We start from the raw sequence: 14,944 nt of genomic DNA on the forward strand, positions 1-14,944 counted from the left end.
TCCACCTCCGCTGCCGTTGGCAGCATCCTCAGCTCTGAAGGAGTGCCCATCAGCTCCGGGGGCTTTGACATCTCCTGCATCACCAGCGGCTATGGTGGCAGCAGGAGTTGCCCCCCTTGCTAGAGACACAGGTTTCAGACTGGACAAGGAGCTGAGAAGATGTTTCCAGACTGAAATTAAGCAGATTGTGGCTGTGGTTTTCAGAATGGCTGAGTATGTGCCTCTCCTGCTTCAGAGGGTTTCAGCACTTTTGAAATGGCCTGCCTGGACAGTCTTAGAACATGGTCTATGCCTCTCATTCTCTTCCTTTCTCCTTTCTCCTTTCCCACCTTTTCCTTTTTTATTTCCTGCTTTCTTCAGTCTTGATGCTTTCCGAGACCAGCCTAGGAAAGGCCTCCCTCACTTCTGTCTCTGTTAGGCATTGACCTTTTGCTGCCCTTGTCAATTTTTTCACCATTTCCTCCTCTCAGATATTTCTTTTTCTCTTTACACTCTTTAAAATTTACTGCATTCCATCTTTTGGCTCTTTGTGTGTCTTGAGGTGATTTTATGATGATTAGTCTATTCTCTGATCATCTGCTTTATGCCCAAAAAATGGTTGGTCTATGGTGGGTCTGTGGGGAGTAGGGGGCCTTTGGGCTCTTCGGTGGGATTTTTCTCAGCCTCACTCCCCAGGTGTCCGGGGTGCTGGGCGGTCTGGTGTTTTTCCTTGGCTGGCTTGGTTTTTTGTTAGCTTAGGCAAGAAGGTTTTTTTCCCTTCCTTGGCCTTAAAGAGGCTGCAGCAGCAATCCTTCAGCGGCTTTTTCCAGGTGAACTGCATGGTTTGGTTTTGGTCTGAGATCAGCGAGGATGACTGGCGGGACAGGAGTCGGCCATGACTGGCGGGAAAGGCGAGGGGTGACTCTGTTTCTGCCTCAGACCATGGAAAAAGTAGAGCTGGCAAGAGAAGGCACATCAAGCCCACCTGCTTGATCTGCTGTGAATAGGGGACCAACACCAGAGATTCGCCAGGTTCCCATCTGTTTGCCTGAGCTGCTGCATGAACCTTTTGGATTTTTTTTCCCTGAGACAGGAGTCAGCGCCATCCTTCTCCCCACCATGTGGCAGGCTGTTGAGGTTTTTTTCTTTCCCTGGCATTTTGGGTTTTTGTTCTGGTGTGTGTGGGGGGGAATAAGGTCTGACAGTTCAATATCTAGCATTTATTTACCTTTTCCCATGCCGAGTGGGCACTCTGTTTGTCAATAAATGGTTGGGGTTTTTTTTATTTTCATCCACTAGTATTCATTTCTTATTGGTGTTGGAACCTTTTTTTTAGAGTAAACACTCATTCCAGAGAGTTTTCCTCCTAAACTTGTCTCTAAACTGGGACAATGTGGTCCTTTCCTGTCTGGATCCTCACTAAACATGTCCTGTGAGAAAGGGGATATCATGGGCAGTAGTGAACCCTTTTTTATTTCTTGGGCATTCGGACCTCCAAGAGGCCCGGGGAGTTTCAGCCACTCCCCAAACACACAAGGAAGTTCCTCTTGCTGTGGATTGACCTTTGCTGAAAAAAAGTTCTCAGACAGAAGATGGCCATGTAGGAGAAATCACCTTGGCTTGAACCCACAGTCTCTGCCTCACCTTCCCCCCCATGTCCAGGAGAAGGGGGCATGGAAGGCCAAGGATACCTCAGGCAGGTCCCCTGCTCCTCTGGCACAGCCATGCCATGCCCTGTGCAGCCCCAGCCATTCATTGCACACATTTGCAGGGCTGAGGTGTCTTGCAGATGGCACATCCCGAACTCCCATCAAACAGAGCACCTCCAGGACAGGAAAGCCTGGAGCTCATGGGGAGCAGCCCTAATGCTTGAACCTCAGAAATTTAGGACTACAGGATGGTTGTGACAGTCTGAAAGATCTGTCTGGGAAACATGGAGAGCAGATGGGCTGGAAAATAGTGGTAATGAGGGATGGGTGGTTTGGGAAAAAAAAGCATGTGGAGAGGTGTTGAGACAACTGAGGGAGCCACTGTTTCTTCTTTGTCATCTGTTCTGATGTGAGATGTTTTCTAACAGAGTCAGAAGGAGCCAAAGAAAGGAGATCAGCAGCACAGCAGCTCCCTTTTACAGCTTTTCCCTGACGTTTGCTTTGAAGGTCTACTTGTTCAGTTGTGGCTATGGCAGGAGGTTGGTGTGCTGAGCTCTGCCTGTGCCTGTGAACCTTTCGCTAGTTCCCAAGTCCACAAGCACAAAGGCCAAATGACAGCATTGTCCACCATCCTCTGAGGGGAAAAAGAGTGGGAGAAAGAGATTTGCTCCTTCTGGCACACATAGAAAGCAGAAAAAAACCCATGTAAATTAAAAACTCTAAAGACACCTCTAATTACCATAATTGTTGCAAAACAACAGAGACCTTAACTAGCTTCCAGACCCACCCAGATGCTGTCTCACTCTCAATATTTTATGGGTCAGAGGAAAGTAACTTGAAAAAGGTTGTGAATTAAGATAAAGACAATGGGATTACTCACCAATACTATCAGAGGAAAAATCAGGCTTGACTTGGAGAACATTCATCCTATTTGGAGAAACAGAAAAAAAAAAAAGGCACTAAAATGCCTTCATTCCATCCCCACCTCTTTTTCACTCTTTTCCTCTTCTTCATTCCTGGATCTCCTATTTCCTCCACCCTTAAGCAGAACAGTGGGATGGAGAATGGGGGTTGCAGCTGGTACACAACAGTTTCTTTCTGTGCAATACTGCTGGACCTGAATAAGAAAATGCAGCAGGAATTTGTCAGTTTGTCCTAAGTCACGTTTTCCTGCTCCCGAATCACAATTGCTAGGCCCTGAGATTTAGTTTTTTGGAGGGATATGGAAAAGCTGGCATAGAAAATCAAAGAAGTTTGACTCAAAGTTGTTGACTCATCCAGAGAAACTCTTCTACATCTCACAGCAGAGCAATACATGAACATGGTGCCTTCAGTTCAATACATACTTGTAGGAACTCTCAACCTTTGCCTCAGCACCAAGCTGCTGAGCTGTAGAAGTGCATCTTGCATTGGCCCTGACATGAGGAGGCTGTGTCCCATCCCAGTCACCAGCAACATTACACCAGAGGGGATTGATTCAGGGATGACAGCCTGCAGAGGCCAGCAGGATTTATTGGCCTTTCTCCCTGAACATAAAGCAAGAAAGGGAGGGTACAGGAGGCAGAGGCTGTGTTTCAGTTCCCTGGACACTTCTCTACAAGGTTGAAGGCTGCACCATTCGGCTGGAGATTGGCTCCTTCTGCAAGTACAACTGGCAACATTTTGGGGCTCAAGGACACACCAGGGGAGAGTCCCCTGGCCATGACCTGGAGATACTCTCAGGATGAGGGTTCCCAAGCTCAGACAGACACACATGTGCTTACACATAATTGCATGGAGCCAAACAAAAATCTGTGCCCTCATATAAGGCCAAGAAATGTCACCAGCTGGGAACTCTGCTGTGGAGATACAGCATGTCCCAACACATGGAAGTCCCTGGGCATGTGGAAGTGAAGCACAGGAGTGATGCCCATTTCCTGACACTTTTGCCAAAAAAAAGCCCAAAGGAATTACACAGATTCACCTCATATGCCCGCATGGAATGCCACCGGCCCTTGATCAGAGCCTTTTGCCTCTGCTGACGTTTTTCTGCCCTGGAAATTATTGAGCCTCTCATCACAGCAAGGAAAACATGCGGAATTAGCCAGGAAATGAAAAGGCTGCAGTGCAGGAAACCAGGACACAGCGCCTGCCATTAGCTGGGATGGTGCACATTTGCCATGAGCTGGTCACAAAATTATTACTTCCACCAAGGTGCTACTGGGCCTGAGGCAGTGCAGGACTGCTATAAAAGGCAGCCCAAGTCTCTGCTCTCGCATCCACTTCTCTCACCTCCTCCTCAGGAATCAGGTGAGTGGGAAGCCTCCAACCCTTCTCCTCCTTCTCTCCTCCTGCTTCCAGACCAGCTCTTTCCTGGCTGGAGGTCTCAGCTGATCGAGGCTGTCAGAGCCCAGGGCTGGCAGCTGCTTCTGCTGGGAGAAGGCAGGGGGGAGAAGATCTTGTGCAGAGAGAGGCTGGGACTTGGCTGAGGTGGCTCCTGGGCTTTGAGGTGGGCACTGCAGTGTGGGCCAGGAGGTGCCTTGGCTGCAGGGTGCTTGGGGGCACTGCTGCTTCTCAAGCGTCCTTACATTCTGCTTCTCCCTGCCCTCTGTGCCAGGTGCACCTGTGACCCTGAGCCATGTCCTGCTGCCAGCCCTGCAACCCTTGCTGCCAGCCCTGCGGCCCCTGCCCGCTGGCCAACAGCTGCAATGAGTGCTGTGTCAGGCAGTGCCAGAGCTCCACCGTCGTCATTGAACCCTCCCCAGTGGTGGTGACCCTGCCTGGCCCCATCCTCAGCTCCTTCCCACAGAACACCGTGGTGGGATCCTCCACCTCCGCTGCTGTTGGCAGCATCCTCAGCTCTGGTGGAGTGCCCATCAGCTCTGGCGGCTTTGACATCTCCTGCATCACCAGCGGCTATGGCGGCAGATGCTGTCCCCCCTGCTAAATCTGCTGGCAACCTCCTTGAGCAAGAACCTCCATGAGCTCAGAGCATGGTTTTGGGCAGGAGATAGAGCTTCAGGACATTGTATTTAGAGCTTTGGACCATCTCTTCCTTCTTCTACTCTTCTGTCCTTTTCTGTCCCTCTCTCTCCAGGGCAGTCTCATGTGGACCTCTCACCCTTCCTCCCTCTGCAGGGCAGTCCAAAGAACACCACATGGGAGCTCCATCTTAGTGGCTGCTCCTGGTGCTCTCTGTGCGCCATCTCCTTTTCTTCCTTAGACTTATTAAAGTTGCACTGCATTCAAGCCTTGGCCTCTGAGTCGTCTATTTTTCTCTGGCAACTCTTCCAGTCTGCTCAAGAAAAAAGGTAGAGAAAGCAATGGGTGGGGCTTGCTGCAGTGGATTTTACTTTGTGCCCTTTTCCCTTGGAGCTGATGAAGAACATCCCTGGCTACTCAGCAGCCAAAGGCCATCATGGAAACTATGGCTCCAAAGTGTTTCAGGAGTGGGGATGGGAAACAACAACGCCTGGGGACACCCCACAGCCTCATCTCTTCCCATCCTTCCTTCATTACCTGGCCTAGGGTCTGTGGCCAGCACATCTGGGAAAAAGTGGATGAGATCCAAACATCACACAATCTCTCAGTGCCTGGCAGGGCCCAGCTGCTGCCCAGACATGCAGGGCTGAGGTGAGTCATAAGTTAGGATTGGTAACAACTCAGTCTGTGCACTGGAGTTCCCATCGCCATGAACCTGACACCTCCAAAAGGATCTAATGTTTTGTTCCAGGTGTCCATCTTCCCTGTGCAAATGACTTGTGGCTTCACTACTAATGCCAACATTTAGGAATGTTTTCAGCTGTACTTGAAAATTTCTGTTTGGTCCTTGGCCTTCAGCCCCAGGCAGTGCTCCAAATCCCATCATTCCCTGGCTATCCACATTCTCCTGGGTGCAGAAAATGAACTCCCAAAGACATTGCTGGGCTCCAAATACCAGCTCAGGTTCACAGCATTCTGTGATTCATGTGGCCTTCCACATATGCTCCTCCTTCCTAGACCGCTGGGCAGAGACAGCAGCTGGCTTTGTCCTTCTAACTGGGTGCTGGCACATCTTGCTGTGTCCAGAAATGAAGGCTTCACCTGCTCCTAGTGAGACCTGTTGCCCAAGCACTGGTCTCAGTTGCCAGAATCAAATCATCTCCAGTTCCTCTTCACCGTGGGCGTGTCCCCTGTGGGCAGCCCCTCTACCTGGCTCCATTTGGGAACCACAATATAAAAAAGACGGTAAGCTACTAGAGAGTGACCAAGGGAGGCCATGAGGATGGGGAAGGGTCTGGAGGATCCGTATGAGGAGTGGCTGGGGTCGCTTGGCCCATTCAGCCTGGGGAAGATGAGACTGAGGTCAGACCTCATTGTGGTCTTTGACATCCTTCTGAGGGGCACCAGAGGGGCAAGAACCAAACTCTTCACTCTCATGACCAGTGACAGGACTTGAGGAAATGGCTGGAGCTGAGATGTGGGAGATTTAGGTTGGATATCAGGAAAATGTTCTTCACCCAGAGGGTTTTTGGTGGTTGAGCACTGGAACAGGCTCCCCAGAGAAGTGCTCTCTGCACCAAACCTGATGGAGCTCAGGAAGTGTTTGGATAACACTCTCAGGTACTTGGTGGGACTCTTGGGGTGTCCTGTGCAGGGCCAGGAGTTGGACTTGATGCTCCTGATGGGTCCCTTCCAACTCAGTATCTTCTATGATTCTAGGATTCTATGATTGTGCTGAGAAAGTCTCAGTCCTCTTGGTAGATCCCATTTAATTACTAAAATACTGTGATGAGGTCCTGCCCAAGCCTCTGGTTCTCCAGGGAGAAAAGACTGCATTCCTTCAATCTTTCTCTTGGGGGTTAGGTTTTTGTTTTGGGCTTTTTTTCTCTCAGGGAATTTTCTTCCTATTTGGTGCCAGGGAGATGATGAATGGACCATGATCAAGATACTAAAGACATGGCTAAGTGCTTCGGTATACCGTCAGAATTGTTCTGGGGGTTGGAGGGGGGAAAGAGTGGGGGGATGGGGAAGTGAAGCAGTGTGGGTTTTTTCAGTTTGTTAGCTGGAGGTAGTTCAGTCTTTGCTGGGTTGGGAGAAGAGATGGTCATGTGGTGGTTCTTTGCCTTGGACCTCTCCTGCACAGTGATTTTTTTCCAACACTGCCGTGGAGCTGTGCCTGTCGCCAGCTTGTGAGCCCATTTGCTTGCAAGAGAGAAACACCAAGAGACCAACATGGTCCACCTGGGTGCCTGGGGGGGTCATCCCTTCCCCCCTCCTCCCCTGAAGCTGCCACGTGGAGGGCTGCCTGGAGCCAGAGCAACAGCCCCGCTGGACCTTTTCTCTGTAAGGTAGTGCGACATTGGGATAAAGCCCTGCCTCCCTTCCCAGTGTGTACCAGCTGCTGTTAGCAGTGCTGAAGACCGATCACGTCTCAGGTGGGCGCTGGGGGGAGCTGACCCTTCTTCCCTCTTCCTCATCTGAGCTGCCATCACTACCACAGAGGTCCCTATCTTGCACCGGAGTGTCCCCTGAAACTGTGAGGGAGTCACTGCAGCCTCTCTGCCTCGACACGAGCCAACAGCACCCGCTGCTGGTTGTGGTTGTAACTACACCAAAGGGGAAAGTGCTTGACAGGTGGGAAAAGGCTGTTACTGGGTTTTTCCTTTTTGTTCATGTTGTTGCTGTTGTTGTTTTTGCTTGTCTGTCTTGTTACATGTGTGTATATATATGTTCTAGTAAAGAACTGTTATTTCTTTTCCCATATCTTTGCCTGAAAGCCCTGTTAATTTCAAAGTTATAATAATTTGGAGGGAGGGTGTCATTTTTCCATTTCAGGAAGGTTCCTGCCTTCCTTGGCAAACACCTGTATTTAAACCAGGACACTTTCCTCAGCACACGTTCTTCAGCCCTTTGGTCATCTTTGACACAAACAACAGGGTGGGAGCAGCTGCTGGATCAGGATCAGCGAAGGCCACACCAGGGGCCTTGGATTAAGCAATGCCTTTGCTGCTGCAGAAGGGCCAGTCAGCAGGAGAACTACCTGGGTGAAGATGACCCCAAAACCAATGTCCACATGACCAGGGCTTGCAGGAAGCAGATTTTCTTTTTCATGACAATGGCGTAACAGAGCAATTTGCGGATAGTGGGTGTCTTGGTTTGAAAGATAGGTGTCTGACAAGGAGAGCAGGAGCCTCTTTTGGAATGGAAAATATGATCCCCTTCCCTCAGAATTATTATAACTCTGAAATTAAGGGGCTTTCAGGAAAAGATATGGGAAAAGGAATAACTGTTTTTTATTAGTGTGTGTATGTATAACAAGGCAAACCAACAACAACAATGGTAACAACAACAAAGAAGAGCAGAAAACCCAATAAGCAGTCTCTTCCCGCTCTTTAAGCACTTTCCCCTCGGTGCAGTTCCGTTCACGGCCGGCAGGGGCGCTGGTGGCTCCCAGCCGGACAGGGCGGGTGCGGTGATTCCCCCTTGCCTGCAGGGGACGCTGTGGCACGAACTCGGCCATCCTTTTCAGGTGGACAATGGTGAGCACAGCCGGCGGAAGGGATGGGAAAGGGGCTCCTTCACAAACCCTCAGGGACAGCCAGGCCCGGTGCCCCCCCTGGATAGCAGAAGGAGCTGTAGCAGGAATCTCGGAGTAGCAAGCTGGAACGGCAGGGCGGGCTCACCCAGGGGAGCGATCAAGAGGTAGCAGACACTCTGCAGCTGTAGCTGGAACTGCAGGGTGTCCCAACAGGCAGGGGGTGCAGACTACAGTGTAGCAAAAACCCGGAGCAGTGGCAGAGAAACGGCGGGGGCTGGGCAGAGGCAGCCCAGCTCCTGAACATGGCAGAGAGAGACCGCCTGGGAGGGAAAAGGGGCTCGGGGATCTCAGGGTTTCCCCTGAGGCACCTGAGCAGATGCTAAAGGGTCCCCTGTCTGGTAAGGCAGGGTGTTAATAAGGCCCCAGTGCAACGGCTGCTCTTACAAGCAGAGCTCCACTCATGGTGGGAGAAGGCAGCAGAAGACAGAACCCCACAGTGGTGGTGAATTCCTCCCATAGTGACTGCAGCCTCCTTCCCCTCTGAATGCCTAGAACACAAGAGAGCTCCCAGCTTCCCCAGCCCCTGTTTTTCCCAGCCCAATTCTCTCAGTACCTCTGCCCCGCCAAGAGAAACTCTCATATAAGAGAAGTGCGGTCAGGTGCTCTCCTCCAATTGCTTGGCAACTTCTTTTGTCTCTCTTAAGTACCTGGTCATTATTGTTTCTTAGCAACAAAATGGGGGAAAACTCCCTTAGAGAAAGAAAAACAAAAGGAAAAACCCTAACCTCCGACAGTGAGGCCTCAATCAAAGGACATCACTGACAGAATCATGAATGCACAGCATCATTTCTGATGTCCCAGTCTCAACAATTGCAGGCAGTGGGGAGTCTGCTTGTCCCAGAAACACCACCCTCTTCAGCCATGGGAGTACAATATTGAGACACTGCTTCATGCAGAGCAGCTCTTGGTGCCCCCAGAATCCCTAGCAAGAACCGCTAGAGAGCTTTAAGGTTTCATGTCATTATTGCTCAGGTATTTGAAGCCATCCTCAAGCATGAAGGAATTGTCAAATGCCTCTCAAGGAGAATATTTGGCCATTCATATCATTGTGGCGGTAAAGAAGTTTTAGCTACACTTGATCAGAATTACCTCCCAAGAGGAAAGCTTTGAGAATAAAAATTATTTCAACAAAAAAGGAAGAACACAACATTTCTGTCCATCCTTCCTCCCCCCATTTTCCCCTGCTCCAGTGTGAGCCCATCTGTCGCGGGTGGAGAGGGAGCTTCAGACAGTTTATTAAAGAAGCCTGGCCACTGAGTCACAAGGTGCCGAGAAGACCCCCTTGCTCTCTAAACCCCTTCTCAGAGAGAGGAGTCAAGGGGTGCCTGGATCTTATCTTAAAAAAAGATATTATGCTGTAAGATTTGGAAAGAAATGCTCCAAAAAATACAACCATCTAAAGTCCTTGGTAGATCTACTTCGTATCTTTGGCAAGTTGAACAGATGGAGCTAGTTATGGTCATTTCCATAATGTTATTACCTGGAGATCTTAACTGCAGTATTTCACATTCTCCCTGGACCTCTTTGAACCCCCCAGGGCACTTTCCCAAAGGATTCTTCCTAGCAGGTCCCTGAGGCAACAAAAGTCTGCATTTATGGAGTTCAGGGTTGCAATTTTGCCCTCTGTTCTGCACAGCCACTGCACACCACAGACAGGAGAGCTACCCCAGCTTTCTCCAAAATCCCAGTAAGGTCTCAGGTCTGCAGGTGTGCACAAACTTTATGATGTTCCACTCATGTTTTGCCTCAGGCTTCTGTCTTACACGTGTCTGGAGTCAAGTGGGCAAGACAAGTCAGTGAGTCAGAGAGTCAAGGTCAGGATGAGGCCTCATGACAGTATTCAAGCTCCAACAACATCCAGCAGTCGCCAGGAGTGTTCGTAGAGGAAAGGAAGGTCCCAAGTCAAGCTAGGAAGTCACACATATGTCAGAGTCCAAACTGAGATTGGTGAGCTCCATGGCCAGATACAGGCACAGATGTTCGGAGCCAAGTATTAGAATTTTAGCTTGAGAGCTCCTCCTATGCAAACAGAAGTTGGACCTGGCTGAAGCCTCCTGGCAGCACCATCTGCCAAAGTTCCCAGCAAGGCCTCTAAAGGGAAGGGAGCAGCACTCAGCTATGCCATGTGGGTTGATCCAACTGTCCTACATCTCACAGCAGAGCAACACCTGAACATGAGCTCCTTCAGTCTAAGACCCGTTTGCTGGGAGGTCTCAGCCCTGCTCAGTCGGTCAGTACCGGTGAGCTGTAGAAGTGCATCTGGCATTGGCCCAGACAGGAGGAGCCTGTGTCCCATCCCAGTCACCAGCAACATTACACCAGAAGGGCATCCACTGAATGATAACAACCTGCAGAAGTGGGCAGGCTTCCTTGGTCTTTCTCCCTTTCCATGAGGCAAGAAATGGAGAGTGCAGGAGGCCAAAGCTGATTTCAGTGCTCTGCCAGGTTGAAGCCATGGCCATTCAGCTGTAGATTCCAGACCAAGTGCCATTCCTGATGTCAAAGGGAACGCGTTTCTCTCTGAGATCATGAACACACCAGGGCAGAGTCCCATTGCTCTGACCTGCACATGCCCTCAGGAGGGTCACCCAAGCACAGAATGACACGCGTGTGCTCAAACACACCTGCGTGGAATAATGCAACGATCTGTATGCTCACACAGAGTCAGCAAAGACAGAAAGAAGAGCAGAAAGAAAAGATGGGCAGTTCTGGGAACTCTGCTGAGGAGATACTAGGGACAAGTGTGGCAGAAAATTACTTCGGTATCCTGGAGAAGGATCAGGTCCCAGACAACTCCTGGTATTCGCAGAGGACCCACAGAGAGTGCACAGAAAGAGGATGAGCTAAATGAGGCCAACACAATTTTTCTATGAGCACTGTCAGAGTAGCAACAGGCTCCAACCCTCCCAGCAGATGCAGACCTGTGTGCAACAGCGAGTGACCATCATGAAGAGATGGGAAAATCAAGAGAAAATGATGGGTCATGTCCCCTCACATGGCAGTCTTTGAGCATGTGGGCAAGAAGCACGAGAGTGATGCCCATTTCCTGACAATTTAGACAAAAACAAACCCACAGGAATGACACAGGTGAACACACTTGTCCACAGAGGATGCTGCCAGCCAATGATCTGAGCATACTAAATGCACTCAGCATTGTTTTTACCCCGGAAATACTTGAATCTCACATCCCAGCACCTACAGAAATTACCCTTCACATAGGAAGGCACGCGGAATTAGCCAGGAAATGAAAAGGCCGCAATGCAGGAAACCAGAACTCAGACCCATTATTAGTTTGGATGGTTTGCATTTGACATGAACTGGTCAGAAAATTATTACTTCCACCAAGGTGCTACTGGGCCTGAGGCAGTGCAGGACTGCTATAAAAGGCAGCCCAAGTCTCTGCTCTCGCATCCACTTCTCTCACCTCCTCCTCCTCCTCAGGAATCAGGTGAGTGGGAAGCCTCCAATCCTTCTCCTCCTTCTCCTCCTGCTTCCAGATCAGCTCTTTCCTGGCTGGAGGTCTCAGCTGACCGGGGCTGTCAGAGCCCAAGGCTGGCAGCTGCATCTCTGGGGAAAGAGGAAGGGAGTGATGGTCTTGTGCAGAGAGAGGCTGGGACTTGGCTGAGGTGGCTCCTGGGCTTTGAGGTGGGCACTGCAGTGTGGGCCAGGAGGTGCCTTGGCTGCAGGGTGCTTGGGGGCACTGCTGCTTCTCAAGCGTCCTTACATTCTGCTTCTCCCTGCCCTCTGTGCCAGGTGCACCTGTGACCCCGAGCCATGTCCTGCTGCCAGCCCTGCAACCCTTGCTGCCAGCCCTGCGGCCCCTGCCCGCTGGCCAACAGCTGCAATGAGTGCTGTGTCAGGCAGTGCCAGAGCTCCACTGTCGTCATTGAACCCTCCCCAGTGGTGGTGACCCTGCCCGGGCCCATCCTCAGCTCCTTCCCACAGAACACCGTGGTGGGATCCTCCACCTCCGCTGCTGTTGGCAGCATCCTCAGCTCTGGTGGAGTGCCCATCAGCTCCGGGGGCTTTGACATCTCCTGCATCACCAACTGCTATGGTGGCAGCAGATGTCGTCCCTGCTAAATCTGCTGGCAACGTCCTTGGGCACGATTCTCCCAGATGCCAGAACCTGGTTCTGGGAGGGAGATAGAGCTTTGGGACATTGCATTTACAACGTCAAGCCATTATTCCCTTCTACTTTTCTTTCTCCTCTCTTGCTGTCTGTGTCTCCCCAGACCAGCCTAGTGGGGACGTGTTGCACTCCCTTCCTCTGCAGGGTGGGCAGATGCACACTCTGCAGGAGCTCCATTGCATCTTAGTGGCTGCTCCTGGTGCTCTCTGTGAGCCATCTCCTTTTCTTCTTTTGACTCAATAAAGTTATTTTGCATCCAAGCCTTGTCCTCCAAGTTCTCTTTCTTTCCACAGCAACTCTTCCAGTCTGCTCAGGGTAAAAGGTAGAGAAGCAGAGGGTGGGAGTCCCTGAAGTGAATTTTATTTTGTGCCCTTTTCCCTTGGAGCTGAGGAAAACACACCTGGATACTGCACAGCCAATGGCCATCAGGAACACCGAGGCTCCAGAGGGTAGCAGGAGTGGGTTGGTGTGTGAATTGATATGTGCAAGTCACCAAACCGCAGCTGAAATACAAAGAGTCGATTTATTTCATTAACTGAAAGGTCCCAAGGCATCACCAGGCTACCGAGACACATAAAATGGCAACAGTGGCACCGTTAGGCTCAGTCCAATCCTGGCAGGTCACTGCCTGTCCCAATATCTCAAGGGGCCTCATGCACGCGCAGTTCATCGCAATGCTGTGCTTTTGTGACCTCTGAGCTTTTTGATCTCTCTGTCTCTCAGCAGGAGGCTCAAGACTGTCTGTGAGAGATGCCTCTTAAGGTTCTGATAGCTTTTCTATTATCCCTCAAGCGACAGAGGGTAATCAGCAGTAAATATGTGAAGTTTCTCGCATGGATATTCTCAGCCTCCCCAGCTACAAGGTCACTTTGTGCAAATCTATCATCCTCCTCTCCAAATCTTCCAGTTTTAACCTTTTCCTCCCAACAGCTGGGAAACAGCAATGTGTGGCAACAGCCCACAGCCTCATCTCTACCTTCTCCTCCCCTCCATTACCCGGTCTAGGGTCCACACACATCTCATAGAGTCCCTCAGCTCATGCAGTGCCCAGCTCTCTCATAAGATGCAGCACTGAGGTATTTCAAAAGTTAGGATTGGTATCAGCCATACTCAGCATGTGCAGTGGTAAATGACTTTTGCTTGAGTATGTGCAGATGACTTACTGCTTCACTGTTAATTCACATTTCTCCCATGTACGGGTAGATGTAATCTGTCCATCAGTGTCTTCCTGACTGAAGCGTTTGACCAAACCCGTGCCCAAGGGGGACTGCAAGACAGACAAAGGAAGATGGACCCTGGTGAAGACAGGGTCTGCCATAGACAGCCCACAGATCATAGAGTCATCGAATGGTTTAGGTTAGACAATCTTGTCCCATCCAGCTGCTGTGGGCAAGGACACCTTCCACTAGACCAGGCTGCTCAAAGCCCCATTGTCACCAAAAACCTGGAAATAAAATCTCCAGCCAATTTCCTGGGTCAGAAAGCTGACATTACTTTATTAGCAGAGCTGGATGCATGGGGATGTCTCCTCAAAGCATGCTCAGTAACCCAATAGACCAGGTTGTATGCTGAAAATGAATACATATTCATCATGCATATATGTTAATTATTTCCATAGACTTGTTTGGATATGGTTCCAGATCTTCTGATTAATCTTTTCTCCATGAGGCTATCTCAAGTAAGTGGTCAGGTCATAAGGTACTTCTCTTATCATTCTTCACTCTAACACACAATCCTTGTTCTCAAAACTAAGATACTGGCTAATACATGATATAAGGAAGGTGATATGAGGAAGCATTAGGCCACATTGATCTCCGGTATTTGTACTAAGCACTGTCTGCTACAAAACTAAGCATTAACCATGAATATAGGGATCATACACTATGTGCTAAAGTCAAAAGAAGTTTCCAACATCTTCTCCCATTGCTGCAAAGACTTCTTGAGGAAATACAACTTGTTTAGTAACAAATGCCCCCTTTGAGACTTTAATATAATTTCTTTAAAGTGTCATATCCAGTTATTCTATTAACTGAGTCTGCACAACAGTAAGCACTGAATTAAACAAGTGATTAAGGTCATGAGTACTGCATCACATTACAATAAGTACAACAGATTGTTTTAACCATCCTAAGCTGAGGAGTATCGGGCCACAAAAGCAGCCAAGAAAAATCTAGTCCCTCTCTCTCTGTAGCACTTGTGGCTGGTTTCTTTAGTTATTTCTTTCCATTAGTCAGGAGTTATTGGAAAGACTGAATACATCCCTTTAAATTCTTCACATCCGTGATTATGTCTCAACAAGAAGTAGTCAATTGCTGCTCGATTTTCAAGGGCAGCTTCTCTGACTTGTGTCATTTCTGTCCTCAGACCTGTTAATGCTTGTGAAGTGTAATTTATATCTTTAACTAAAGCACACGTGGTTCTCTTTATGGTGTGATAGTTCACAGCTACCCCAACTCCAGGTGTTCAAAGGGCAGCAGCAACCAGGTCACTCTCACTAGATAGGGTAACTAGAGGATCACAATCCTCTGTCGACTGATAAGCTGAGCAGTTTTCTCTTTTGTGCTTCACATCCTCTTGGTGAAATAGTAGAGGAGTTAACCTACCAATCACACAGGGCACTTGAAA

The 14,944-nt window shown here is 49.6% G+C and overlaps 2 pseudogenes; both read left to right on the plus strand.

Annotated features, from left to right (window-relative positions):
• Nucleotides 1–3,772: 3,772 nt before the first annotated feature.
• LOC125331374 lies at nt 3,773–4,853 on the plus strand (annotated as a pseudogene).
• Nucleotides 4,854–11,499: 6,646 nt separating this feature from the next.
• LOC125331360 lies at nt 11,500–12,270 on the plus strand (annotated as a pseudogene).
• The last annotated feature ends 2,674 nt before the right edge of the window (nt 12,271–14,944 follow it).

The sequence above is a fragment of the Corvus hawaiiensis genome, chromosome 1, assembly GCF_020740725.1.
Source record: "Corvus hawaiiensis isolate bCorHaw1 chromosome 1, bCorHaw1.pri.cur, whole genome shotgun sequence".
In the NCBI taxonomy this organism is placed as follows: Eukaryota; Metazoa; Chordata; class Aves; order Passeriformes; family Corvidae; genus Corvus; species Corvus hawaiiensis.